Below are 24378 nucleotides of genomic sequence, written 5' to 3' on the forward strand. Positions count from 1 at the left end.
CAACTTTCAGGGATCTATGTACATGGACACCTAGATCCCTCTGCTCATCCACACTTTCAAGAACTTTTCCATTAGCCACATATTCCACATTCCTGTTTTTCCTTCCAAAGTGAATCACCTCACACTTCTCTACATTAAACTCCATTTGCCACCTCTCAGCCCAGCACTGCAGCTTATCTATATCCCTCTGTAACCTGCTACTTCCTTCCTCACTATCGACAACACCACCGACTTTAGTATCGTCTGCAAATTTACTCACCCACCCTTCTGCGCCTTCCTCTAGGTCATTGATAAAAATGACAAACAGCAACGGCCCCAGAACAGATCCTTGTGGTACTCCACTTGTGACAGAACTCCATTCTGAACATTTCCCATCAACCACCACCCTCTGTCTTCTTTCAGCTAGCCAATTTCTGATCCACATCTCTAAATCACCCTCAATCCCCAGCCTCCGTATTTTCTGCAATAGCCTACCGTGGGGAACCTTATCAAACGCTTTGCTGAAATCCATATACACCACATCAACTGCTCTACCCTCGTCTACCTGTTCAGTCACCTTCTCAAAGAACTCGATAAGGTTTGTGAGGCATGACCTACCCTTCACAAAGCCATGCTGACTATCCCTGATCATATTATTCCTATCTAGATGATTATAAATCTTGTCTCTTATAATGCCCTCCAAGACTTTACCCACTACAGACGTGAGGCTCACCGGTCTATAGTTGCCGGGGTTGTCTCTGCTCCCCTTTTTGAACAAAGGGACCACATTTGCTATCCTCCAGTCCTCTGGCACTATTCCTGTATCCAATGATGACATAAAAATCAAAGCCAATGGTCCAGCAATCTCTTCCCTGGCCTCCCAGAGAATCCTAGGATAAATCCCATCAGGCCCCGGGGACTTATCTATTTTCAGCCTGTCCAGAATTGCCAACACCTCTTCCCTACTTACCTCAATGCCATCTAATCTATTTACCTGGAGCTCAGCATTCTCCTCCACAACATTATCTTTTTCCTGAGTGAATACTGACGAAAAATATTCATTTAGTATCTGAGGTTTTCGGTAATCCCCTTGCCCGACAGCCCGGCACAAGTCTGGGAGGCAACGGAGTACAAAGCCAATGTCCACAGTTTGGTGTCTGCCCTGTCTGCTGGGGCTGGTTTAGCACAGGGCTAAATCGCTGGCTTCGAAAGCAGACCAAGGAGGCCAGCAGCACGGTTCAATTCCCGTACCAGCCTCCCCGAACAGGTGCCGGAATGTGGTGACTAGGGGCTTTTCACAGTAACTTCATTTGAAGCCGACTTGTGACAATAAGCGATTTTCATTTCATTTTTAATTTCTTATAAACTCACCCAATAGCATTGCAATTGGAATAGAATTTTTAGTGAGCATTATGTTTTCAAACTGTAACCCCTACCCTCCCTGTCTCACACTGAACTGGTATCTTGCTCTAACTGCTTTTAATTTTAGGATTTGAGAAGTACATCCGTGTAGTATTAATAGATTGTCTGTGCCTGGGAAAACACAGGAAGCTAATGCTTTCTCCTGCTCAGTGGGTAGCTACACAGTCAGCTGTATGTTTGAGAGGTATGAACCCAGATAGTCACAGGTTCAATCGACTACCCCCTTACGCGCCCAGTCTTTCTAAGCAAGGGCATCAGCTGATTCTGGCCTCGCCCTCCCCTTACTTCTGATAACTGCTCTGTAGTATATCATAGATCATAGATCATAGAATTTACAGTGCAGAAGGAGGCCATTCGGCCCATCGAGACTGCACCGGCTCTTGGAAAGTGCACCCTACCCAAGGTCAACACCTCCACCCTATCCCCATAACCCAGTAACCCCACCCAACACTGAGGGCAATTTTGGACACTAAGGGCAATTTATCATGGCCAACCCACCTAACCTGCACATCTTTGGACTGTGGGAGGAAACCGGAGGACCCGGAGGAAACCCACGCACACACGGGGAGGACGTGCAGACTCCGCACAGACAGTGACCCAAGCCGGAATCGAACCTGGGACCCTGGAGCTGTGAAGCAATTGCGCTATCCACAATGCTACCATGCTGCCCCATATATGATGTGGAGATGCCAGGTACTGGTGTGGGCACTGTAAGAAGTCTTCCAACACCAGGTTAAAGTCCAACAGGTTTCTTTGGAATCACTAGCTTTCGGAGTGCAGCAGCTTCACTTCACCTTTTATAATATAATAATCTTTATTGCAGCAATTAGGCTTACATTGCAATGAAATTACTGTGAAAAGCCCCTAGTCACCACCTTCCGGAGCCTGTTCGGGTACACAGAGGGAGAATTCGGAAAGTCCAAATTACCGAACAGCACGTCTGTCGGGACTTGTGGGAGGAAACCGGAGCACCCGGAGGAAACCCACGCAGACACGGAGAGAACGTGCAGACTCAGCACAGACTGTGACCAAAAACTGGGAATCGAACCTGGGACCAGGCGCTGTGAAGCCGCAGTGCTAACCACTGTGCTACCGTGCCGCCCCCTCCCTGATGAAGGAGCAGCGCTCCGGAAGCTAGTGATACGAAACAAACCTGTTTAACTTGGTGTTGTGAGACTTCTTACTGTGCCCTGTAATGTAGATTAGGCTAAAGACATGATTAAACTGCGACCCCTCAAAAGATGTTAACTCTCTGCCTATGGTGTGATTGTTCAAACAAAGTATCGAAGATGGTCAGTCCATTTCTTGACTGGTGCTGCTGTGCCAGGTCAGAATAAGATTACTGTCGCGGGCGGCATGTGGCGCAGTGGTTAGCACTGGGGACTGCGGCACTGAGGACCCGGGTTCGAATCCCGGCTCTGGGTCACTGTCCGTGCGGAGTTTGCACATTCTCCCCGTGTCTGCGTGGGTTTCGCCCCCACAACCCAAAGATGTGCAGGGTAGGTGGGTTGGCCACGCTAAATTGCCCCTTAATTGGGAAAAAAATAATTGGGTACTCTGAATTTGTTTAAAAAAAAGATTCCTGCTGCTATTTTGTTTTACACCTGTTGCTGAGGACTGTATGCGAGATGGTCGATGAAGCTGTTGTAAATGCTCAGCCCTAACCAGAATGCCCAAACTCTAGGTCTGCTGGTCGTCTAAATGACCCGCCTCAGCTTCTGACTTGCTGAAGAGGCAGGTGTGCAGTGCAGAAAGCTGGAGAACGCAAGAAATATTAGCAGCAGTCAGCCATTCGGCCCCTCGAGCCTGCTCCACCATTTGACAAGAGCACACCCTCCCCCCCCCCCCCCCCCCCCCCCCCCCCCGGAAGAGAATTCCAAAGATGGATGCATGAGGTCGAAGAGAGTAGCGGAGATGAGAGGAACTGAGAAGCAGTGATACCATTGGTGCTAAGTTTGGGTTTTGAAAGCCTGCAGACGAGACTGTTGGTGGGAGGAAGGTCTGAGGGAGCTGGAGAGTTTGGTTGACCGGCAATCCTGGGAAATTATGATTTCGAGAATATGGTGCAAGGAATATTCACTTGACCAGTGCAGATTTGGAGAGAGGGAAGAACCAAGAACGCAAGAAATAGGAGCAGGAGTCGACCATTCGGCCCATCGAGCCTGCTCCACCGTTCAATAGGGCTTCAACTCCATTTTTCCCATCCGCTCCCCGTATCCTGCAATTCCCTGAGAGACCAAACATCTGCCTGTCCCCAGCCTTAACTAAATTCCTCCAGGACAAAGCAGCCCCGCTTGAGTGCTCCCCTTTCCACAAACATTCAAACCCTCCACCACCGACAAACACTGGCAGCTGTGTGTACCATCTACAAGGTGCACTGCATCTTAGACAAACCCAATTCCAAACCCATGGCCACTCCCATCTAGAAGGACAAGAGCAGCAGATACCTGGGAACTCCACCACCTGGAGGTTCCCCTCCAAGTCACTCCCCACCCTGACTTGGAAATATATCGCCATTCCTTAACTCTCGCTGGGGCAATATCCTGTAACTCCCTCCCTAACAGCACAGTGGGTTTACCTACACCACATGGAATGCAGCGGCTCAAGAAGGCCGCTCACCACCATCTTCTGAAGGGCAACTAGGGATGGGCAATAAATGCTGGCCTAACCAGCGACGCCCACATCCCGTAAATAAATGTAAAAAAACAATGGAGCACCCACAACCCTCTGGGGTGGAGAATTCCAAAGATTCACAACCCTTTCAGTGAAGACATTTCTCCTCATCTCAGTCCTAAATGATTGGCCCCCTTATCCTGAGACGGTGTACCCCCACCTCCCGTATTTAGATTCCCCAGACGACGGAAACAATCTCAGACTCCACGCCTTACAAGCCACTTCAGAATCTTTCAAGCCCCATTAGAATCTTAGGGGGACATGTAGAATGGTGATCTAAGAGGTTAAAATTGAGAGGAACACTAATCTGTTTGCATGTGTAAAATAGAGAGGGAAGGTTATGATGAAGATGCGAGTTAGGACACTGGAGGTGAAAATGGATTGCTAAGGTGATGGCAAGTTCCTCTTCTTAGGTGTGCCAAGAGGTGTTGGAAGAGTTTCGTACATCTTCAACTCTGAGATAAATTTGAGTTTTAAAGAGCTGTTGAGGGCAAAATAAATGATTGGCAACAGGGGAAGAGAGTTAACTTCTTAGCAACAGAGGAGGTGTTCAAATCCCTTTTTGGATCAAAGGATAAAAAGGAGGCAAGGAACAAGGTGAAGAAGGAATAAAACTGGAGGCATCACCGGTGAAGATTGCTGATCACCAGTGGGATTCATGGCATATGGAGAATCATAAGTTGACAATGTGAATTGTGTTGCAATGGGTTGGGAAGGCATAGTTTGTATTGTCTATCAGCAGATAGATGATGACTAAGAAACATCAATGACTTTCTGGAGAGGTTTATGATCTAGAATTACTCATGGACACCAGAGGCAATGTACGACGATGGACAAATCAGTGAAAACTTTTGATGTAGAAATGCAGGATGATTAAAGATCTCTCAATCAGCAAACCTGATTTGAACCAATAGTTGGACCTTTATACCTAGCAAAGGAAGTGCCATGCTGTTGGAGTTATTGTCTCTGAGTGCTGAGATGTGCTGTGCTGTTGGAGTTATTGTCTTTGAGTGCTGAGGGAGTGCCGTGCTGTTGGAGTTATTGTCTTTGAGTGCTGAGGGACTGCTGCGCTGTTGGGGATATTGTCTCTGAATGCTGAGGGGGTGCCACGCTGTTGGAGATATTGTCTCTGAGTGCTGAAGGAGTGCCGTACTGTTGGAGTCACTGTCTCTGAGTGCTGAGGGAGTGCTCTGCTGTTGGAGTCACTATCTCTGAGTGCTGAGGGAGTGCCAAGCTGTTTGAGCTACTGTCTCTGAGTGCTGAGGCAGTGCTGCACTGTTGGAGATATTGTCTCTGAGTGCTGAGGGTGTGCCACACTGTTGGAGATATTGTCTCTGAGTGCTGAGGCAGTGCTGCACTGTTGCAGTCATTGTCTCTGATTGCTGAGGCAGTGCTGCACTGTTGGAGTCACTGTCTTTGAGTGCTGAGGGAATGTCCTGCTGTTGGAGTCAAGTCTCTGAGTGCTGAGGGAGTGCCACGCTATTGAAGTCACTGTCTCTGAGTGCTGAGGGAGTGCCATGCTGTTGGAATCACTGTCTTTGAGTGCTGAGGGAGTGCTGCGCTGTTGGAGTCACTGTCTCTGTGTGCTGAGGGAGTGCCGCGCTGTTGGAGCCATGTCTGTGAGTGCTGAGGGAGTGCCGCACTGTTGGAGTTACTGTCTCTGAGTGCTGAGGGAGTCTCACTGTTTCAGCCACTGTCTGTGAGTGCTGAGGGAGTGCCGCGCTGTTGGAGTTATAGTCTTTGAGTGCTGAAGGAGTGCCATGCTGTTGGAGTCACTGTCTCTGAGCGCTGAGGGAGTGCCGCGCTGTTGGAGTTGAGTGCTGAAGGAGTGCTGTGCTGTTGGAGTCACTAGCTTTGAGTGCTGAGAGAGTACCGCAATGTTGGAGTTACTGTCTCTGAGTGCTGAGGGAGTGCCTCGCTGTTGGAGTCACTCGCTTTGAATGTTGAGAGAGTGCTGCTCTGTTGGAGCTACTGTCTCTGAGTGCTGAGGGAGTGCCTCACTGTTGGGAGTTTCTGTCTCTGAGTGCTGAAGGAGTGCCACGCTGTTTTAGTCATTGTCTCTGAGTGCTGAGGAGAGTGCCACGCTGTTGGAGCCACTGTCTCTGAGTTCTGAGGTAGTGCCGCACTGTTTGCATCACTGTCTCTGAGTGCTTAGGGTGTGCTGTGCTGTTGAGGTAACTGGCTCTGAGTGCTGAGGTGGTGCTGCGCTGTTGGAGTTACTGTCTCTGAATGCTGAGGGAATGCCTTTCTATTGGGGTTACTGTCTCTGAGTGCTGAGGGAGTGCCATGCTGTTGGAGTCACTGTCTCTGAGCGCTGAGGGAGTGCCGCGCTGTTGGAGTTGAGTGCTGAAGGAGTGCCGGGCTGTTGGAATCATTGTCTCTGAGTGCTGAGGGAGTGTCGTGCTGTTGGAGTCATTGTCTCTGAGCTCTGAGGGTATGCGGTGCTGTTGGAGTCACTGTCGCTGAGTGCTGAGGGAGTGCCGTGCTGTTGGAGTTACTGTCTTTGAGTGAGGAGGGAGTGCCGGGCTGTTGGAATCACTGTCTTTGAGTGCTGAGTGAGTGCCGTGCTGTTGGAGTCACTGTCTCTGAGTGCTGAGGGAGTGTCACGCTGCTGGAGGTGAGTGCTGAAGGAGTGCCGCGCTGTTTGAGTCACTAGCTTTGAGTGCTGAGAGAGTACCGCACTGTTGGGGCTACTGTCTCTGAGTGTTGAGGGTGTGCCGTGCTGTTGGAGTCACATTCTCTGAGTGCTGAGGAAATGCCTCACTGTTGGAGTCACTCGCTTTGAGTGTTGAGAGAGTGCTGCTCTGTTGGAGCTACTGTCTCTGAGTGCTGAGGGAGTGCCTCACTGTTGGGGGTTTCTGTCTCTGAGTGCTGAAGGAGTGCCACGTTGTTTTAGTCATTGTCTCTGAGTGCTGAGGAGAGTGCCATGCTGTTGGAGCCACTGTCTCTGAGTTCTGAGGTAGTGCCACACTGTTTGCGTCACTGTCTCTGAGTGCTGAGGGACTGCTGCGCTGTTGGGGATATTGTCTCTGAATGCTGAGGGGGTGCCACGCTGTTGGAGTCACTGTCTCTGAGTGCTGAGGGAGTGCTCTGCTGTTGGAGTCACTATCTCTGAGTGCTGAGGGAGTGCCAAGCTGTTTGAGCTACTGTCTCTGAGTGCTGAGTCAGTGCTGCACTGTTGGAGATATTGTCTCTGAGTGCTGAGGCAGTGCTGCACTGTTGCAGTCATTGTCTCTGATTGCTGAGGAGGTGCTGCACTGTTGGAGTCACTGTCTTTGAGTGCTGAGGGAATGTCCTGCTGTTGGAGTCAAGTCTCTGAGTGCTGAGGGAGTGCCACGCTATTGAAGTCACTGTCTCTGAGTGCTCAGGGAGTGCCATGCTGTTGGAATCACTGTCTTTGAGTGCTGAGGGAGAGCCGCGCTGTTGGAGCCATGTCTGTGAGTGCTGAGGGAGTGCCGCACTGTTGGAGTTACTGTCTCTGAGTGCTGAGGGAGTGTCCCTGTTGGAGCCTCTGTCTGTGAGTGCTGAAGGAGTGTCGCATTGTTGGAGTCACTGTCTCTGAGTGCTGAGGGAGTGCCTCACTGTTGGGGGTTTCTGTCTCTGGGTGCTGAGGGAGTGCCTCGCTGTTGGAGTCACTCGCTTTGAGTGTTGAGAGAGTGCTGCTCTGTTGGAGCTCCTGTCTCTGAGTGCTGAGGGAGTGCCTCACTGTTGGGGGTTTCTGTCTCTGAGTGCTGAAGGAGTGCCACGCTGTTTTAGTCATTGTCTCTGAGTGCTGAGGAGAGTGTCATGCTGTTGGAGCCACTGTCTCTGAGTTCTGAGGTAGTGCCGCACTGTTTGCGTCACTGTCTCTGAGTGCTGAGGGAGTGCTGTGCTGTTGAAGTAACTGGCTCTGAGTGCTGAGGTGGTGCTGCGCTGTTGGAGTTACTGTCTCTGAGTTCTGAGGGAATGCCTTTCTATTGGGGTTACTGTCTCTGAGTGCTGAGGGAGTGCCACGCTGTTGGAGTCACTGTCACTGAGTGCTGAGGGAGTGCCGCGCTGTTGGAGTTCTGTCTCTGAATGCTGAGGGGGTGCCATGCTTTTGGAATCATTGTCTCTGAGTGCTGAGGGAGTGTCGTGCTGTTGGAGTCACTGTCTCTGAGTGCTGAGGGAGTGCTGCGCTGTTGGAGTCACTGTCTCTGAGTGCTGAGGGAATGCCTCACTGTTGGAGATACTGTCTCTGAGTGCTGAGAGAGTGCCTCGCTGTTGGAGTCACTCGCTTCGAGTGCTGAGAGAGTGCTGCTCTGTTGGAGCTACTGTCTCTGAGTGCTGAGGGAGTGCCTCACTGTTGGGAGTTTCTGACACTGAGTGCTGAAGGAGTGCCGCACTGTTCGAGTCACTGTCTCTGAGATCTGAGGTAGTGCCGCACTGTTTGCATCACTGTCTCTGAGTGCTGAGGGAGTGCTGTGCTGTTGAAGTAACTGGCTCGGAGTGCTGAGGTGGTGCTGCGCTGTTGGAGTTACTGTCTCTGAGTGCTGAGGGAATGCATTTCTATTGGGGTTACTGTCTCTGAGTGCTGAGGGAGTGCCATGCTGTTGGAGTCATTGTCTCTGAGTGCTGAGGGAGTGCTCTGCTGTTGGAGCCACTGTCTCTGCGATCTGAGGTAGTGCCGCACTGTTTGCATCACTGTCTCTGAGTGCTGAGGGAGTGCTGTGCTGTTGAAGTAACTGGCTCGGAGTGCTGAGGTGGTGCTGCGCTGTTGGAGTTACTGTCTGAGTGCTGAGGGAATGCATTTCTATTGGGGTTACTGTCTCTGAGTGCTGAGGGAGTGCCATGCTGTTGGAGTCATTGTCTCTGAGTGCTGAGGGAGTGCCTCACTGTTGGAGTCACTAGCTTTGAGTGCTGAGGGAGTGCCTCGCTGTTGGGAGTTTTTGTCCCTGAGCGCTGAAGGAGTGCCGCGCAGTTTTTGTCACTTTCTCTGAGTGCTGAGGAAGTGCTGTGCTGTTGGAGTCACTGGCTCTGAGTGCTGAGGGAGTACCGCGCTGTTGGAGTTACTGTCTCTGAGTGCTGAGGGACTGCCATTCTGTTGGGGTTACTGTCTCTGAGTGCTGAGGGTGTGTCGTGCTGTTGGAGTCATTGTCTCTGAGTTCTGAGGGTATGCCGCGCTGTTGGAGTCACTGTCGCTGAGTGCTGAGGGAATGCCTTTCTATTGGGGTTACTGTCTCTGAGTGCTGAGGGAGTGTTGTGCTGTTGGAGTCACTGACTCTGAGTGCTGAGGGAGTGCCGCGCTGTTGGAGTTCTGTCTCTGAATGCTGAGGGAATGCCGCGCTGTTGGAGTCACTGTTGCTGAGGGAGTGCCGGGCTGTTGGAGTCATTGTCTCTAGTGCTGAGGGAGTGCCTCGCTGTTGGAGTTACTGTCCCTGAGTGCTGAGGGAGTGCCTCGCTGTTGGAATCACTAGCTTTGAGTTCTGAGAGAGTGCCGCACAGTTGGAGTTACTGTCTCTGAGTGCTGAGGGAGCGCCTCACTGTTGGAGTTACAGTCTCTGAGTGCTGAAGGAGAGCCGTGCTGTTGGGGTCACTGTCTCCGAGTGCTGCTGGAGTGCCATTCTGTTGGGATTACTGTCCCTGAGTGCTCAGGGAATGCCATTCTGTTGGGGTTACTGTGTCTGAGTGCTGAGGGAGTGTCGTCCTGTTGGAGTCATTGTCTCTGAGTTCTGAGGGTATGCCGTGCTGTTGGAGTCACTGTCGCTGAGTGCTGAGGGAGTGCCGTGCTGTTGGAGTTATAGTCTTTGAGTGCGGAGGGAGTGCCGGGCTGTTGGAGTGACAGTCTCTGAGTGCTGAAGGAGTGCCGTGCTGTTGAAGTAACTGGCTCTGAGTGCTGAGGTGGTGCTGCGCTGTTGGAGTTACTGTCTCTGATTGCTGAGGGAATGCCTTTCTATTGGGGTTACTGTCTCTGAGTGCTGAGGGAGTGCCGCGCTGTTGGAGTTCTGTCTCTGAGCGCTGAGGGAGTCCCACGCTGTTGGAATCATTGTCTCTGAGTGCTAAGGGAGTGTCGTGCTGTTGGAGTCACTGTCTCTGAGCGCTGAGGGAGTGCCACGCTGTTGGAGTCACTGTCTCTGAGTGCTGAGGGAATGCCGTGCTGTTGGAGTCACTGTTGCTGAGGGAGTGCCGGGCTGTTGGAATCATTGTCTCTGAGTGCTGAGGGAGTGTCGTGCTGTTGGAGTCATTGTCTCTGAGCTCTGAGGGTATGCCGTGCTGTTGGAGTCACTGTCGCTGAGTGCTGAGGGAGTGCCGTGCTGTTGGAGTTATAGTCTTTGAGTGAGGAGGGAGTGCCGGGCTGTTGGAATCACTGTCTTTGAGTGCCTAGTGAGTGCCGTGCTGTTGGAGTCACTGTCTCTGAGTGCTGAGGGAGTGTCTCGCTGTTGGAGGTGAGTGCTGAAGGAGTGCCGCGCTGTTGGAGTCACTAGCTTTGAGTGCTGAGAGACTACCGCACAGTTGGGGCTACTGTCTCTGAGTGCTGAGGATGTGCCGCGCTGTTGGAGTCACTGTCTCTTAGTGCTGAGGGAATGCCTCACTGTTGGAGATACTGTCTCTGAGTGCGGAGGGAGTGCCTCGCTGTTGGAGTCACTCGCTTTGAGTGTTGAGAGAGTGCTGCTCTGTTGGAGCTCCTGTCTCTGAGTGCTGAGGGAGTGCCTCACTGTTGGGGGTTTCTGTCTCTGAGTGCTGAGGGAGTGCCTCGCTGTTGGAATCATTGTCTCTGAGTGCTAAGGGAGTGTCGTGCTGTTGGAGTCACTGTCTCTGAGCGCTGTGGGAGTGCCACGCTGTTGGAGTCACTGTCTCTGAGTGCTGAGGGAATGCCGTGCTGTTGGAGTCACTGTTGCTGAGGGAGTGCCGGGCTGTTGGAATCATTGTCTCTGAGTGCTGAGGGAGTGTCGTGCTGTTGGAGTCATTGTCTCTGAGCTCTGAGGGTATGCCGTGCTGTTGGAGTCACTGTCGCTGAGTGCTGAGGGAGTGCCGTGCTGTTGGAGCTATAGTCTTTGAGTGAGGAGGGAGTGCCGGGCTGTTGGAATCACTGTCTTTGAGTGCCTAGTGAGTGCCGTGCTGTTGGAGTCACTGTCTCTGAGTGCTGAGGGAGTGTCTCGCTGTTGGAGGTGAGTGCTGAAGGAGTGCCGCGCTGTTGGAGTCACTAGCTTTGAGTGCTGAGAGACTACCGCACAGTTGGGGCTACTGTCTCTGAGTGCTGAGGATGTGCCGCGCTGTTGGAGTCACTGTCTCTTAGTGCTGAGGGAATGCCTCACTGTTGGAGATACTGTCTCTGAGTGCGGAGGGAGTGCCTCGCTGTTGGAGTCACTCGCTTTGAGTGTTGAGAGAGTGCTGCTCTGTTGGAGCTCCTGTCTCTGAGTGCTGAGGGAGTGCCTCACTGTTGGGGGTTTCTGTCTCTGAGTGCTGAGGGAGTGCCTCGCTGTTGGAGTCACTCGCTTTGAGTGTTGAGAGAGTGCTGCTCTGTTGGAGCTACTGTCTCTGAGTGCTGAGGGAGTGCCTCACTGTTGGGGGTTTCTGTCTCTGAGTGCTGAAGGAGTGCTGCACTGTTTGCGTCACTGTCTCTGAGTGCTGAGGGAGTGCTGTGCTGTTGAAGTAACTGGCTCTGAGTGCTGAGGTGGTGCTGCGCTGTTGGAGTTACTGTCTCTGAGTTCTGAGGGAATGCCTTTCTATTGGGGTTACTGTCTCTGAGTGCTGAGGGAGTGCCACGCTGTTGGAGTCACTGTCTCTGAGTGCTGAGGGAGTGCCGCGCTGTTGGAGTTCTGTCTCTGAATGCTGAGGGAGTGCCATGCTGTTGGAATCATTGTCTCTGAGTGCTGAGGGAGTGTCGTGCTGTTGGAGTCCCTGTCTCTGAGTGCTGAGGGAGTGCCACGCTGTTGGAGTTATTGTCTCTGAGTGCTGAGGGAGTGTTGTGCTGTTGGAGCTATTGTCTTTGAGTGCTGAGGGACTGCTGCGCTGTTGGGGATATTGTCTCTGAGTTCTGAGGGTATGCCGGGCTGTTGGAATCACTGTCTCTGAGTGCTGAGTGAGTGCCGCGCTGTTGGAGTTGAGTGCTGAAGGAGTGCCGCGCTGTTGGAGTCACTAGCTTTGAGTGCTGAGTACCGCACTGTTGGGGCTACTGTCTCTGAGTGCTGAGGGAGTGCCGCGCTGTTGGAGTCACTGTCTCTGAGTGCTGAGGGAATGCCTCACTGTTGGAGATACTGTCTCTGAGTGCTGAGAGAGTGCCTCGCTGTTGGAGTCACTCGCTTTGAGTGCTGAGAGAGTGCTGCTCTGTTGGAGCTACTGTCTCTGAGTGCTGAGGGAGTGCCTCACTGTTGGGAGTTTCTGACACTGAGTGCTGAAGGAGTGCCGCACTGTTGGAGTCACTGTCTCTGAGTGCTGAGGGAGTGCTCTGCTGTTGGAGCCACTGTCTCTGAGATCTGAGGTAGTGCCGCACTGTTTGCATCACTGTCTCCGAGTGCTGAGGGAGTGCTGTGCTGTTGAAGTAACTGGCTCAGAGTGCTGAGGTGGTGCTGCGCTCTTGGAGTTACTGTCTCTGAGTTCTGAGGGAATGCCTTTCTATTGGGGTTACTGTCTCTGAGTGCTGAGGGTGTGCCACGCTGTTGGAGTCACTGTCTCTGAGTGCTGAGGGAGTGCCGCGCTGTTGGAGTTCTGTCTCTGAATGCTGAGGGAGTGCCATGCAGTTGGAATCATTGTCTCTGAGTGCTGGGGGAGTGTCGTGCTGTTGGAGTCACTGTCTCTGAGTGCTGAGGGAGTGCCACGCTGTTGGAGTTATTGTCTCTGAGTGCTGAGGGAGTGTTGTGCTGTTGGAGCTATTGTCTTTGAGTGCTGAGGGACTGCTGCGCTGTTGGGGATATTGTCTCTGAATGCTGAGGGGGTGCCACGCTGTTGGAGATATTGTCTCTGAGTGCTGAAGGAGTGCCGCACTGTTGGAGTCACTGTCTCTGAGTGCTGAGGGAGTGCTCTGCTGTTGGAGTCACTCACTTTGAGTGTTGAGAGAGTGCTGCTCTGTTGGAGCTACTGTCTCCGAGTGCTGAGGGAGTGCCACGCTGTTTTAGTCATTGTCTGAGTGCTGAAGGAGTGGCACGCTGTTTTAGTCATTGTCTCTGAGTGCTGAGGAGAGTGCCACGCTGTTGGAGCCACTGTCTCAGAGTTCTGAGGTAGTGCCGCACTGTTTGCATCACTGTCTCTGAGTGCTGAGGGAGTGCTGTGCTGTTGAAGTTCTGTCTCTGAATGCTGAGGGTATGCCGCGCTGTTTGCATCACTGTCTCTGAGTGCTGAGGTGGTGCTGCGCTGTTGGAGTTACTGTCTCTGAGTGCTGAGGGAATGCCTTTCTATTGGGGTTACTGTCTCTGAGTGCTGAGGGAGTGCCGCACTGTTGGAGTTCTGTCTCTGAATGCTGAGGGTATGCCGCGCTGTTGGAGTCACTGTTGCTGAGGGAGTGCCGGGCTGTTGGAGTCATTGTCTCTAGTGCTGAGGGAGTGCCTCGCTGTTGGAGTTACTGTCCCTGAGTGCTGAGGGAGTGCCTCGCTGTTGGAATCACTAGCTTTGAGTGCTGAGAGAGTGCCGCACAGTTGGAGTTACTGTCTCTGAGTGCTGAGGGAGCGCCTCACTGTTGGAGTTACAGTCTCTGAGTGCTGAAGGAGTGCCATTCTGTTGGGGTTACTGTCCCTGAGTGCTCAGGGAGTGCCATTCTGTTGGGGTTACTGTGTCTGAGTGCTGAGGGAGTGTCGTCCTGTTGGAGTCATTGTCTCTGAGTTCTGAGGGTATGCCGGGCTGTTGGAAACACTGTCTCTGAGTGCTGAGTGAGTGCCGCGCTGTTGGAGTTACAGTCTCTGAGTGCTGAAGGTGTGCCGTGCTGTTGGAGTCACTGTCTCTGAGTGCTGAGGGAGTGTCTCGCTGTTGGAGTTGAGTGCTGAAGGAGTGCCGCGCTGTTGGAGTCACTAGCTTTGAGTGCTGAGAGAGTACCGCACTGTTGGGGCTACTGTCTCTGAGTGCTGAGGGTGTGCCGCGCTGTTGCAGTCACTGTCTGAGTGCTGAGGGAATGCCTCACTGTTGGAGATACTGTCTCTGAGTGCTGAGGGTGTGCCTTGCTGTTGGAGTCACTCGCTTTGAGTGCTGAGAGAGTGCTGCTCTGTTGGAGCTACTGTCTCTGAGTGCTGAAGGAGTGCCGCACTGTTGGAGTCACTGTCTCAGAGTGCTGAGGGAGTGCTGTGCTGTTGAAGTAACTGACTCGGAGTGCTGAGGTGGTGCTGCGCTGTTGGAGTTACTGTCTCTGAGTGCTGAGGGAATGCATTTCTATTGGGGTTACTGTCTCTGAGTGCTGAGGGAGTGCCATGCTGTTGGAGTCATTGTCTCTGAGTGCTGAAGGAGTGCTCTGCTGTTGGAGCCACTGTCTCTGAGATCTGAGGTAGTGCCGCACTGTTTGCATCACTGTCTCTGAGTGCTGAGGGAGTGCTGTGCTGTTGAAGTAACTGGCTCGGAGTGCTGAGGTGGTGCTGCGCTGTTGGAGTTACTGTCTCAGGGTGCTGAGGGAATGCATTTCTATTGGGGTTACTGTCTCTGAGTGCTGAGGGAGTGCCATGCTGTTGGAGTCATTGTCTCTGAGTGCTGAGGGAGTGCCGCGCTGTTGGAGTTCTGTCTCTGAATGCTGAGGGAGTGCCACGCTGTTGGAATCATTGTCTCTGAGTGCTGAGGGAGTGTCGTGCTGTTGGAGTTACTGTCCCTGAGTGCTGAGGGAGTGCCTCGCTGTTGGAATCACTAGATTTGAGTGCTGAGAGAGTGCCGCACAGTTGGAGTTACTGTCTCTGAGTGCTGAGGGAGTGGCTCGCTGTTGGGAGTTTTTGTCTCTGAGCGCTGAAGGTGTGCCGCGCAGTTTTTGTCACTTTCTCGGAGTGCTGAGGAAGTGCTGTGCTGTTGGAGTCACTGGCTCTGAGTGCTGAGGGAGTACCGCGCTGTTGGAGTTACTGTCTCTGAGTGCTGAGGGACTGCAATTCTGTTGGGGTTACTGTCTCCGAGTGGTGAGGGAGTGCCGTGCTGTTGGAGTCATTGTCTCTGAGTTCTGAGGGTATGCCGCGCTGTTGGAGTCACTGTCGCTGAGTGCTGAGGGTGTGCCGTGCTGTTGGAGTCATTGTCTCTGAGTGCGGAGTGAATTCCTCTCTGTTGGAGTTACTGTCTCTGAGTGCGGAGTGAATACCTCTCTGTTGGTGTTACTGTCTCTGAGTGCTGAGGGAGTGCCGCACTGTTGGAGTTTCTGTCTCTGAGTGCTGAAGGAGTGTTGAGCTGTTGGAGTTACTGTCCCTGAGTGCTGAGGGAGTGTCGTGCTGTTGGAGTTACTGTCTCCGAGTGCTGAAGGAGTGTCGCATTGTTGGAGTCACTGTCTCTGAGTGCTGAGGGAGTGCCGCGCAGTTGGAGTCACTGGGGTAAGATGTTAAACCTGATCTGCTTGTTCATGTGGGCATTAAAGATATTGCAGCATTACCTTTCCCGCATCCTGGTCACTACCAACCAGAGGGATTATCTGGTCAGTGATCTCACTGTTGGATGATTACGTGTTCCCTTTGACCCAAAACAGCCAGCACACTCCAACTGTATTATTTGCAAGCATTTGTACTGCAGTTTGATTTGAACATTTCTCAGGAAGTTTAATAAATATAATTGGCTCCCTGGCAGCATTAGGCACAGCTCAGTGGGTATCAATCTTCTCTCTGCGTCAGAAGGTCATGGGCACAAGTCACACTCTAGGGCTTAAGCACAAAAATGGGAGCAGACACTCCAGTGCATTATTGAGGGCATGCTTTGTTCCCTTTTGAATTGGTGTTCTGAACTGATGTAAATGATGAAATGGCATGATCGTGGAGAAGAGCTGGGGAGTCCTTGCCACGTGTTCTCACCAGCGTACTCCAACCCATATCATAAAAGCAGATTGTCTGAATGTTATCACAAAGCTGTCTGTGGGATCCTACTTTACAACAGTGACCATACTTTAAGGGCAGCACGATAGCACAAGTGATTAGCACTGTGGCTTCACAGCGCCAGGGTCCCAGGTTTGATTCCCTGCTGGGTCACTGTCTGTGTGAAGTCTGCACGTTCTCCCAGTATCTCCGTGGGTTTCCTCCGGGTGCTCCGGTTTCCTGCCACAGTCCAAAGATGTGCAGGTTAGGTGGATTGGCCATGATAAATTGCCCTTAGTGACCAAATAAAAAGGTGAGGAGGGATTATTAGGTTACGGGGATAGGGTGGAAGTGAGGGCTTAAGTGGGTCGGTGCAGACTCGATAGGCCGAATGGCCTCCTTCTGCACTGTATGTTCTATGTTCATTGGCTCTAAAGTGCTTTGGTACATCCCATGGGTGTGGCAGGCGCAAGAGGAATAGAAGAAGAGTCTCAAACTGGGACTTTTCGATTCTTTGATTTCGATAGCCTTGCTCTTAACAAACGTATGATTTAATTTGTTTAAATTCCGAGTATTCGTGACAGGATATCCGTCCTAGACAATGGGACGGTAAATGAAACATTTCAGCAGCCAGAGTAGCAGTAGAACATTACGATCCGGGTGTGTCCCGTAGTGTGGGTTGTCGGGAACTGGGAGTTCAGTGAGACATACAGCAGGGTTGCCACACCATTCGTTAATCAGTCCTTGCAGATTTCAAATAACTATCCTGTTGCCATTAACTTAAGCAAAGGCCTGAGTTTACCTTCGCCTCTCTGGCAGGAATGGGACGGATTCCGATCGGAAGCTCGCTTTACACCCCCTGCCCAATTTTTACTTGCCACAGATTAGTCAGGATGAGCGTCAGTCTGCTGAGATCGTGCCCCTCCCTAATATTTTCTTTTTTTGTAGTTTAAAGTTTTTTTCTTGAACATTTAGAGTGCCCAATTATTTTTTCGAAATTAAGGGGCAATTTAGCGTGGCCAATCCACCTACCCTGCACATCTTTGGGTTGTGGGGCCGAAACCCACGCAGACACGGGGAGAATGTGCAAACCCCACACAGACAGTGACCCGGGGCCGGGATCGAACCCGGGTCCTTGGTGCAGTGAGGCAGCAGTTATAACCACTGCACCTTTTGTAGTTATTGTCTAAAGAGTGCCCTTTTTCCTGGGTGAATCCTGACTGTGTTGGCTGGCTATTTGACTGTGGCAGGACTCACAATCGAGTCTGCTCCTGTCCTTGCGTGACATACGCACACACCTCCAGCAGAGGTCAGCAGATGTCAGAGGAGACTGCCTCAGATACCATTTACCACTCCCAGAAGATGATTGTTTCCTCCACTGCTGCCTTGGGTAACTCCACCATTAGCGGCCCTGCCTTCAGCTGCCAGGGCCCGAAGCTCTGATATTCCCTCCCTAAACCTCTCCTCCTTTAAGACACCTCTTAAAACCTACCTCTTTAACCAGGCCTTTGGTCTCCAATATTTCCTTATGTGGCTCAATGTCAAATTTTGTTTGATAATCGATGAAGTACCTTGGGACGTTTTGCTGTATTCATTGGTGGGTGAATTGGGGGGTGAGGGAGGGGGTGTTGGGGTGAGGGAGGGGGTGTTGGGGGGAGGGAGGGGGTGTTGGGGGGAGGGAGGGGGTGTTGGGGGGAGGGAGGGGGTGTTGGGGGGAGGGAGGGGGTGTTGGGGGGAGGGAGGGGGTGTTGGGGGGAGGGAGGGGGTGTTGGGGGGAGGGAGGGGATGTTGGGGGGAGGGAGGGGGTGTTGGGGGGAGGGAGGGGGTGTTGGGGGGGAGGGGGTGTTGGGGGGGAGGGGCTGTTGGGGGAGGGAGGGGCTGTTGGGGGGAGGGAGGGGCTGTTGGGGGCAGGGAGGGGGTGTTGGGGGATGTTGGGGGGGTGAGGGAGGGGGTGTTGGGTGGGGAGGGGATGTTGGATGGGGAGGGGATGTTGGGTGGGGAGGGGGTGTTGGGGGGAGGGAGGGGGGTGGGGAGGGAGGGGGGGAGGGGGTGTTGGGGGAGTGAGGGAGGGGGTGTTGGGGGGAGTGAGGGAGGGGGTGTTGGGTGAGGGAGGGGGTGTTGGGTGAGGGAGGGGGTGTTGGGGTGAGGGAGGGGGTGTTGGGGGGAGGGAGGGGGTGTTGGGGGGGGAGGGGGTGTTGGGGGGGGGAGGGGGTGTTGGGGGGGGAGGGGGGTGTTGGGGGGATGTTGGGGGGGGTGTGGTTGTCCCCCTCTCAAACAGATATACCCCTTTGGATACTGTCAGGGGGGATAGCCTATCAGGGGAAAACAGCAGCAGCCAGAGCAGTGGTACCACGGCTGGCTCTGATGTTCAGAAGGGAGGGTCAAAGCGCAGAAGAGTAATAGTAATAGGGGACTCTATAGTCAGGGGCACAGATAGGCGCTTCTGTGGGCGTGAAAGAGACTCCAGGATGGTATGTTGCCTCCCTGGTGCCAGGGTCCAGGATGTCTCCGAACGGGTAGAGGGAATCCTGAAGGGGGAGGGCAAACAGGCAGAGGTCGTTGTACATATTGGTACTAACGACATAGGCAGGAAGGGGCATGAGGTCCTGCAGCAGGAGTTCAGGGAGCTAGGCAGAAAGTTAAAAGACAGGACCTCGAGGGTTGTAATCTCGGGATTACTCCCTGTGCCACGTGCCAGTGAGGCTAGAAATAGGAAGATAGAGCAGATAAACACGTGGCTAAACAGCTGGTGTAGGAGGGAGGGTTTCCATTATCTGGACCACTGGGAGCTCTTCCGGGGCAGGTGTGACCTGTATAAGAAGGACGGGTTGCATCTAAACCGGAGAGGCATAAATATCCTGGCCGCGAGGTTTGCTAGTGTTACACGGGAGGGGTTAATCTAGTATGGCAGGGGGGTGGGCACGGGAGCAATAGGTCAGAAGGTGAGAGCATTGAGGGAGAACTAGGGAATAGGGACAGTGTGGCTCTGAGGCAGAGCAGACGGGGAGAAGTTGCTGAACACAGCGGGTCTGGTGGCCTGAAGTGCATATGTTTTAATGCAAGGAGCATTACGGGTAAGGCAGATGAACTTAGAGCTTGGATTACTACTTGGAACTATGATGTTGTTGCCATTACAGAGACCTGGTTGAGGGAAGGGCAGGATTGGCAGCTAAACGTTCCAGGATTTAGATGTTTCAGGCGGGATAGAGGGGGATGTAAAAGGGGAGGTGGAGTTGCGCTACTTGTTCGGGAGAATATCACAGCTATACTGCGAGAGGACACCTCAGAGGGCAGTGAGGCTATATGGGTAGAGATCAGGAATAAGAAGGGTGCAGTCACAATGTTGGGGGTATACTACAGGCCTCCCAACAGCCAGCGGGAGATAGAGGAGCAGATAGGTAGACAGGTTTTGGAAAAGAGTAAAAACAACAGGGTTGTGGTGATGGGAGACTTCAACTTCCCCAATATTGACTGGGACTCACTTAGTGCCAGGGGCTTAGACGGGGCGGAGTTTGTAAGGAGCATCCAGGAGGGCTTCTTAAAACAATATGTAAACAGTCCAACTAGGGAAGGGGCGGTACTGGACCTGGTATTGGGGAATGAGCCCGGCCAGGTGGTAGAAGTTTCAGTAGGGGAGCATTTCGGGAACAGTGACCACAATTCAGTAAGTTTTAAAGTACTGGTGGACAAGGATAAGAGTGGTCCGAGGATGAATGTGCTAAATTGGGGGAAGGCTAATTATAACAATATTAGGCGGGAACTGAAGAACATAGATTGGGGGCGGATGTTTGAGGGCAAATCAACATCTGACATGTGGAAGGCTTTCAAGTGTCAGTTGAAAGGAATACAGGACCGGCATGTTCCTGTGAGGAAGAAAGATAAATACGGCAATTTTCGGGAACCTTGGTTGACGAGTGATATTGTAGGCCTCGTCAAAAAGAAAAAGGAGGCATTTGTCAGGGCTAAAAGGCTGGGAACAGACGAAGCCTGTGTGGCATATAGGGAAAGTAGGAAGGAACTTAAGCAAGGAGTCAGGAGGGCTAGAAGGGGTCACGAAAAGTCATTAGCAAATAGGGTTAAGGAAAATCCCAAGGCTTTTTACACGTACATAAAAAGCAAGAGGGTAGCCAGGGAAAGGGTTGGCCCACTGAAGGATAGGCAAGGGAATCTATGTGTGGAGCCAGAGGAAATGGGCGAGGTACTAAATGAATACTTTGCATCAGTATTCACCAAAGAGAAGGAATTGGTAGATGTTGAGTCTGGAGAAGGGGGTGTACATAGCCTGGGTCACATTGTGATCCAAAAAGACGAGGTGTTGGGTGTCTTAAAAAATATTAAGGTAGATAAGTCCCCAGGGCCTGATGGGATCTACCCCAGAATACTGAAGGAGGCTGGAGAGGAAATTGCTGAGGCCTTGACAGAAATCTTTGGATCCTCGCTGTCTTCAGGGGATGTCCCGGAGGACTGGAGAATAGCCAATGTTGTTCCTCTGTTTAAGAAGGGTAGCAAGGATAATCCCGGGAACTACAGGCCGGTGAGCCTTACTTCAGTGGTAGGGAAATTACTGGAGAGAATTCTTAGAGACAGGATCTACTCCCATTTGGAAGCAAATGGACGTATTAGTGAGAGGCAGCACGGTTTTGTGAAGGGGAGGTCGTGTCTCACTAACTTGATAGAGTTTTTCGAGGAGGTCACTAAGATGATTGATGCAGGTAGGGCAGTAGATGTTGTCTATATGGACTTCAGTAAGGCCTTTGACAAGGTCCCTCATGGTAGACTAGTACAAAAGGTGAAGTCACACGGGATCAGGGGTGAACTGGCAAGGTGGATACAGAACTGGCAAGGCCATAGAAGGCAGAGGGTAGCAATGGAGGGATGCTTTTCTAATTGGAGGGCTGTGACCAGTGGTGTTCCACAGGGATCAGTGCTGGGACCTTTGCTCTTTGTAGTATATATAAATGATTTGGAGGAAAATAAACTGGTCTGATTAGTAAGTTTGCAGACGACACAAAGGTTGGTGGAATTGCGGATAGCGATGAGGACTGTCTGAGGATACAGCAGGATTTAGATTGTCTGGAGACTTGGGCGGAGAGATGGCAGATGGAGTTTAATCCGGACAAATGTGAGGTAATGCATTTTGGAAGGTCTAATGCAGGTAGGGAATATACAGTGAATGGTAGAACCCTCAAGAGTATTGAAAGTCAAAGAGATCTAGGAGTACAGGTCCACAGGTCATTGAAAGGGGCAACACAGGTGGAGAAGGTAGTCAAGAAGGCATACGGCATGCTTGCCTTCATTGGCCGGGGCATTGATTATAAGAATTGGCAAGTCATGTTGCAGCTGTATAGAACCTTAGTTAGGCCACACTTGGAGTATAGTGTTCAATTCTGGTCGCCACACTACCAGAAGGATGTGGAGGCTTTAGAGAGGGTGCAGAAGAGATTTACCAGAATGTTGCCTGGTATGGAGGGCATAAGCTATGAGGAGCGATTGAATAAACTCGGTTTGTTCTCACTGGAACGAAGGAGGTTGAGGGGCGACCTGATAGAGGTATACAAAATTATGAGGGGCATAGACAGAGTGGATAGTCAGAGGCTTTTCCCCAGGGTAGAGGGGTCAATTACTAGGGGGCATAGGTTTAAGGTGAGAGGGGCAAGGTTTAGAGTAGATGTACGAGGCAAGTTTTTTACGCAGAGGGTAGTGGGTACCTGGAACTCGCGACCGGAGGAGGTAGTGGAAGCAGGGACGATAGGGACATTTAAGGGGCATCTTGACAAATATATGAATAGGATGGGAATAGAAGGATACGGACCCAGGAAGTGTAGAAGATTGTAATTTAGTCGGGCAGTATGATCGGCACGAGCTTGGAGGGCCGAAGGGCCTGTTCCTGTGCTGTACATTTCTTTGTTCTTTGGGTGAGGGAGGGGGTGTTGGGGGGGGGGTGAGGGAGGGGGGTGTTGGGGGGGGGTGAGGGAGGGGGTGTTGGGGGGCTGAGGGAGGGGGTGTTGGGGGGGTGAGGGAGGGTGTTGGGGGGGTTGGGGGGGGTGAGGGTGGGGGGGTGAAGGAGGGGGTGTTGGGGGGGTGAGGGAGGGGGTTGTGGGGGGGGTGAGGGAGGGTTGTTGGGGGAGGTTGGGGGGGGTGTTGGGGGGAGGTTGGGGGGGTGTTGGGGGGAGGTTGGGGGGTGAGGAAGGGGGTGTTGGGGGGAGGGAGGGGTGTTGGAGGGAGGGGGTGTTGGGGGGAGGGAGGGGTGTTGGGGGAGGGAGGGGTGTTGGGGGAGGGAGGGGTGTTGGGGGAGGGAGGGGTGTTGGGGGAGGGAGGGGTGTTGGGGGAGGGAGGGGTGTTGGGGGAGGGGGTGTTGGGGGGAGAGGGGGTGTTGGGGGGGAGAGGGGGTGTTGGGGGGAGGGGGTGTTGGGGGGGGAGGGGGTGTTGGGGGGATGTTGGGGGGGTGAGGGAGGGGGTGTTGGGGGGTTGAGGGAGGGGGTGTTGGGGGGGTGAGGGAGGGGTGTTGGGGGGGTGAGGGAGGGGGTGTTGGGGGGGTGAGGGAGGGGGTGTTGGGGGGGTGAGGGAGGGGGTGTTGGGGGGGTGAGGGAGGGGGTGTTGGGGGGGTGAGGGAGGGGGTGTTGGGGGGTGAGGGAGGGGGTGTTGGGGGGGTGAGGGAGGGGGTGTTGGGGGGGTGAGGGAGGGGGTGTTGGGGGGGTGAGGGAGGGGGTGTTGGGGGGGTGAGGGAGGGGGTGTTGGGGGGGTGAGGGAGGGGGTGTTGGGGGGGTGAGGGAGGGGGTGTTGGGGGGGTGAGGGAGGGGGTGTTGGGGGGGTGAGGGAGGGGGTGTTGGGGGGGTGAGGGAGGGGGTGTTGGGGGGGTGAGGGAGGGGTGTTGGGGGGGTGAGGGAGGGGGTGTTGGGGGGGGTGAGGGAGGGGGTGTTGAGGGGGGTGAGGGAGGGGGTGTTGGGGGGGTGAGGGAGGGGGTGTTGGGGGGGTGAGGGAGGGGGTGTTGGGGGGGTGAGGGAGGGGGTGTGGGGGTGAGGGAGGGGGTGTTGGGGGTGATGAGGGAGTGGGTGTTGGGGGGTGAGGGAGGGGGTGTTGGGGGGGTGAGGGAGGGGGTGTTGGGGGGGGTGAGGGAGGGGGTGTTGGGGGGTGAGGGAGGGGGTGGTGGGGGGGGTGAGGGGGGGGTGGTGGGGGGGGTGAGGGGGGGGGTGGTGGGGGGGTGAGGGAGGGGGTGGTGGGGGGGGTGAGGGAGGGGGGGTGGGGGGGTGGGGGGGGGTGTGGGGGGGTGAGGGAGGGGGTGTTGGGGGGGTGGGGAGGGGGTGTTGGGGGGGTGAGGGAGGGGGGTGTTGGGGGGGTGAGGGAGGGGGTGTTGGGGGGGGGGGGGAGGGGGTGTTGGGGGGGGTGAGGGAGGGGGTGTGGGGGGGGTGGGGGGGGGTGTGGGGGGGGTGAGGGAGGGGGTGTGGGGGGGGTGAGGAGGGGATGTTGGGGGAGGGAGGGGGTGTTGGGGGGTGAGGGAGGGGGTGTTGGGGGGGAGGGGGGGTTTTTGCGGGAGGTTGGGGGGTGAGGGAGGGGGGTGTGTGGGGGGGGTTTGGGGGTGGGTGAGGGAGGGGGGGGTGGGTGAGGGAGGGGGTGTTGGGGGGGAGTAGGTGAAGGGGGGGGAGAGGGTGTTGGGGGGTTGTTAGGGGGGAGGGGGTGAGAGGGGGAGAGGGTGTTGGGGGGAGGGAGGGGGGTGTTGGGGGGGAGGGAGGGGGTGTTGGGGGGGAGGGAGGGGGTGTTGGGGGGAGGGAGGGGGGTGTTGGGGGGAGGGGGGGGGTGTTGGGGGGGAGAGGGTGTTGGGGGGGTTGTTGGGGGGGAGGGGGTGTTGGGGGGGAGGGGGTGTTGGGTGGGGGGGAGGGGGTGTTGGGGGGGAGGGGGTGTTGGGTGGGGGGGAGGGGGTGTTGGGGGGGGGAGGGGGTGTTGGGGGGAGGGAGGGGGTGTTGGGGGGAGGGGAGCTGGGAGGGGGTGTTGTTGGGGGGGAGGGGGTGTTGGGGGGAGGGAGGGGGGGTGAAGGGGGGGAGAGGGTGTTGGGGGGGGGGAGGGGTGTTGGGGGGTGAAGGGGGTTTGTTGGGGGGGAGGGGTTGTTGGGGGGGGAAGGGGTGTTGGGGGGAGCTGGGGGAGGGGGGGTTGGGGGGGGGGGGGTGAGGATTTGGGGCAGATGCTCTGGGTTTCTGGCTGGAACCAGGATCCTCTCTTTGATTGGCCACAGTTTGTGTTCATCAGTGACGCACTTCCGACCAGTTGACCAATAGGGAGCGGGAAGGAGCGGATTGGATATAGTGGATTGTAACAGATTGGCGCCGGGAATCCCCGCACAGGAACCCTCTCCCCCCCGGGGATCTGCACCGCGGAGAACAATCCCAATGATTCCCGATCG

The 24378-nt window shown here is 54.0% G+C and overlaps 1 protein-coding gene across 1 annotated transcript in view; it reads left to right on the forward strand.

The window, feature by feature from the left end:
• tp53bp1 (tumor protein p53 binding protein, 1) overlaps window positions 1-24378 on the forward strand; it is a 294166-nt gene that overhangs the window by 400 nt on the left and 269388 nt on the right.

Source organism: Scyliorhinus torazame, chromosome 30 (genome assembly GCF_047496885.1).
Source record: "Scyliorhinus torazame isolate Kashiwa2021f chromosome 30, sScyTor2.1, whole genome shotgun sequence".
Taxonomy (NCBI): domain Eukaryota; kingdom Metazoa; phylum Chordata; class Chondrichthyes; order Carcharhiniformes; family Scyliorhinidae; genus Scyliorhinus; species Scyliorhinus torazame.